Source organism: Mus pahari, chromosome 22, assembly GCF_900095145.1.
Source record: "Mus pahari chromosome 22, PAHARI_EIJ_v1.1, whole genome shotgun sequence".
NCBI classification, from domain to species: domain Eukaryota; kingdom Metazoa; phylum Chordata; class Mammalia; order Rodentia; family Muridae; genus Mus; species Mus pahari.
The window spans coordinates 24,201,699-24,206,328 of record NC_034611.1 but is presented as its reverse complement, the minus strand read 5'-3'; the positions used below and the strand labels follow the sequence as shown (position 1 = coordinate 24,206,328).

General features: G+C 45.5%; 1 pseudogene; it reads left to right on the top strand.

Moving 5' to 3' along the window:
- The first annotated feature begins 231 nt into the window (after positions 1-231).
- On the top strand, positions 232-1,870 carry LOC110338589 (annotated as a pseudogene).
- The last annotated feature ends 2,760 nt before the right edge of the window (positions 1,871-4,630 follow it).

Genomic DNA, 4,630 nt, shown 5'->3' with positions numbered 1-4,630 from the left:
ACCCATCAGCCCTCTTAGGATGATTGTCAGCCATTGTTGCCCATTCTCTTCACAACAGAGGAAAAGGAACACATCATCCTAGAGGCTTGGAAGAACATTCCATGGGGCAATGACACTCCAACTCAGAATCAAGCCAATATTGATGAGGGGTTTTCCTCTCAGGAGACCAGCTTGGGATTATAATATGGGTACAGGTAAGGAGCATCTCTCCAGGTCTATCACCAGTCTATAATGACGGGTCTCAGGGCAGCTGCCAAGCAGCCCATGATTCTAGCTAAGGTTTATGATGTCAGGCAGAAAGATTATGAAATACCAGCAGAGTTCCTCGAGCGGATTATGGACACTTTCCACTGTTATACACACTTAGACCCCGAGGAAACAGAAAATTCTAACACAGTGGTGCTGGCACTTATAAATCAGTCAGCACCAGACATTAAAAGGAAGTTCCAGAAACTAGAAAGATTGGGGAGAAGTCATCGAGAGATTTCGTGGAGGTTGTGGAAAAATTGTACCATAACAGAGAACCTAAAGATAAAAAGAAGATTAAGACAGGGAAGATATTAAACAAAGATCTAACCAAAGTCCTGCTAGCCAATGGCAACCTGAACCAGAGGGAGAGGGTGAACCAGCTCTGGATCATCACAGAGGGGAAAGAGCCTAGAGAAGGCCACTGACCAGAGTCAGGAGAAGGCTGCCAACCAGCCTTAGGGAAGAACCAACGCGCCTATTGTAAGAATGAAGGACACTGGGCCAGCGAAGAAAAAGCCCCCAAATAAGACTGTGGTCACTGAGGAAGAAGACTGAGGGAGTCAGGGCTCAGACCCTCTCCCCAGGCCCAGGGTAGTGTGTGTGTGTGGGCAGTGGGGGGTGGGAGACTCTAGATTTCCTGGTGGATATTGGAGCCCAACATTCAGTGCTAAAGGCTGCAGAGCCATTTTCTAAGAAATTCTGGGTCCAAGGAGCCACAGGTATCAAACAATATTCATGGACTATCAAAAGAACAGTGGACTTGGGAATGGGATGAGTATCTCATTCCTTTATAGTTATTCCTAAATGCCCATACTCCTTACTGGGGAGAGCTCGACTAGCCAAATTGAGAGCCCAGATTCATTTTGACACTGGGGAAATCTGGTTAACAAACCGGAACTGTAATCCAATCCAGGTGCTGACACTTGACCTGGCCTCTGAGACTGAGTATAGACTGCATGAGTCACCAGCTGTCCCTGAACAAGAACTGGATGCCTGGCTGGCAGTGTTCCTCCAGGTGTGGGCAGAAACTGGAGACCTGGGGTTGGCAAAACATCGACTCCCTGTATTTTTGGAGCCTAAGCTGTGAGCAGACCCAGTATGGGTCCACAAATATCCTATGTCCCAAGAGGCATGGAAGGGGATCATTCCCCATATCTGGAAACTGTTGGCCTCGGGAATCCTTAGGCCATGTCAGTCAGCCTGGAACACCCCATTATTGCCTGTGAAGAAGCCAAAGTCCAATGACTATTGCCCCATCCAGGACCTATGGGAAGTTAATGGCAGGGTGATGGACATACACCCCACGGTATCTAACCCTTATGCCCTACTGAGCTCTCTACTTCCAGATTGGAAATTGTATTCTGTTCTGGACCTAAAGGATGCTTTCTTCAGCTTACCCTTGGCTCCCAAAAGCCAGAAATACTTTGCCTTTAAGTAGCATGGTCTTGAAAGAGGCATTAATGGACAACTCACCTGGACCCATCTGCCTCAAGGCTACAAGAACTCACCCACTATTTTTGATGAAGCTTTGCATGAGGACCTGGGTGAGTACAGAGTCAACAACCCGGATATAACCCTTGTACAGTACGTAGATGACCTTTTAATTGCAGCGGATGGTTAAGCACACTTAACCATCTTTCAGAGGTCCTGAGTTCAATTACCAGCAACCACATGATAGCTCACAACAATCTGTAACGGGATCTGATGCCCTCTTCTGGTATGTGAATGTATATGCAGAGTAGATAGATAGATAGATAGATAGATAGATAGATAGATAGATAGTAAATAAATAGATAAGTAAGTAAATAAATAAATAATGCAATCTATATTTGGGATTAGAGAGATAGCTCAGTGGTTAATTGCAGTGGAAACCAAAGAGAGGTGCAAGAACGGAATCCAGAATCTCCTATAGATTCTAGAGGAGATGGATTATCGGGCATCTACCAAAAAGGTACAGCTCTGTTGTGGATAGCCCTGGGGCTAATTATATTTGACATGAATTCCATTCTCCTGTGAGTGACTGCGAACAAGGAATGAGTCAGCACTCAGGTGATTTCCTGTAAACCTGCTTCCACCTTAATTTGTAAAATAAAGGAGAGCTGATGATTGGGCAGATAAAAGGGAAGGTTGAGAAGAAGGTGGAAGAAGAGAAGAAGGAGAAAATGGAAGAGGGAGAAGATGCAGAGGACAAGGAAAAGGAAGAGAAGCAGAGCAGAAGCACATGGCCTGGAGAAAGTGCAAGTTCTAAGGGGTCTCATAGATGGAGAAGATGGTAGTATAGTGGTAGATCTGCCCAATCTAGGCACACAGCATGAATTCCTATTAATTGAGTTGTGTTTTCATTGCCGAGGCATATTTGGGTTGGAGATTTACTGAAACACAGCTCTATGAGATTGGGGTCACCTATCTCGGCTATATTCTAAAAGAGGGCCAGTGGTGGCTTTCTCTGTCAAGTGAATGTTCTCGGCATATCCACCACCTAGAGCCTAGAGATCAGGACAGGTGAGACTTCGTGATTCCAGGTTTCACTGAAATAGCCAAACCTGACACCCACCAGAGAAGTCAAAGACTTGGTTTGGACTCAAGATCATCAAAGAGCTTTTGAGAGAGTAAAGGCGGCCCTGCTGTCAGGTCCTGCTTTGGTGCTACCAGATATCACTAAACCATTTCACTTGCACATCGAACAAAAAGAAATGGCCAACAGGGTCCTGATTCAAACTTTGAGACTGTGAAGTGGCCTGTGGCTTATTTATCAAAGAAATTATCCCCAGTGGCAGCACAATCACCACCTCGTTTGCATATCATTGAAACTACAACATTACTGGCTAAGGCTGCGAATAAATTGACTTTGGGACAAAATTTAACCATGACTAAACCCCATGCCATTGAAGGAATACTCAAACAACCACCCGATAAGTAGCTCAGTAATGCCTGCATGACTCATTATCAGACCTTACTAATCAACCCTGGCTGAGTTACTTTCCAGCCATCTGCTTCCTTAAATCCTGTGACCCTTCTCCCTGACCCTGATCGGAACCACCCACTCCACCAATGCAGAGAAATCCTGGCCCAGGTACACAGTACTCGACCTGAGCTAAGGGACTCACCTCTGCCAGGAGCAGAGCAGACTTGGTTTACAGATGGAAGCAGTTTCATTCGGGAGGGGCAGTGGAAAGCAGGAGCAGCAGTAACTATGAAAGCAGAGGTAATTTGGGCCCAGTCTCTCCCCCGCAGGTACCTCAGCTCAAAGGGCTGAACTGGTAGCGCCATCCCAGGCCCTTATCATGGGAAAAGGGCTGGCCATCAACATCTATATGGATAGCCGGTATGCATTTTCAACTGCTCACATACATGGAGCCACATACTAGGAGAGAGGGTTCTTAACTGCAGAAGGAAAAACTATTAAAAACAAAGATGAAATTGTACAATGACTTGATGCCCTCTGGTTGCCCTACACTGTCCAGGCCATCAGAAAGGAATAATGGCAGTGGCTAGAGGTAAGAACTTAGCTGACAAAGCTGACAAAGAGTTGGCCCTGGAGGAAACACCTGCCTCCGTGTTAACTGCGACCTTACCAGAACTGCCCAAGCCCAAACTGCCAGAATGCCCAGACTATACGGGACAAGAGATCAAATGGGCCAAGAATCAGCCCATAAGCCAGTGATTAGAGAGCTGGTGGCAGATGGCTGAAGGTAAGCTAATATTACCCACCTCCCTAGCAAGATCTATCCTCAGGAAAATCCATAGAATCACCCACATGGGAGTGAGATGGATGGCTGATGCAATCGGATAATCTAAAGTGACTTTCAGAGACATACAAAATACTATCGATAATATAGTGTCAAGCTATAAAACTTGCCAATTAACCAACACCCACAATACTGCCAAACATCCAGACTCTCCTCTGTGAAGTAAGAGATTGGGGCCTACTAGGAGGTTGATTTACAGAAATCAAACCAGGAAAGTATGGCTACAAGTACTTACTGGTGTTCGTGTATACCTTCTCCAGGCGGACAGAAGCATTTCCAACAAAGACTGAAACTGCAAAGGCATTGGCTAAGAAGTTGCTAAAAGATATCCTACCCAGGTATAGATTCCCTAATATGATAGGGTCAGACAATGGGTCTGCATTTGTGTCCAATGTAAGTCAGGATGTAGCAAGATTTATTGGGGCAAATTGGAAATTACATTGTACATATCAACCCCAAAGTTCAGGCCAGGTAGAAAAGATGAATAGACCTTGACCAAATTAGCCATGAAAACTGGCCAGGACTGGTTGACACTCCTTTCCTTTGCCTGGTATCAGGAGAGGAACTCTCCTTACTGAATGGTATTGACCCCCCCCCCTTAAAATTGTGTATGATATCACTGCTTCTATCAT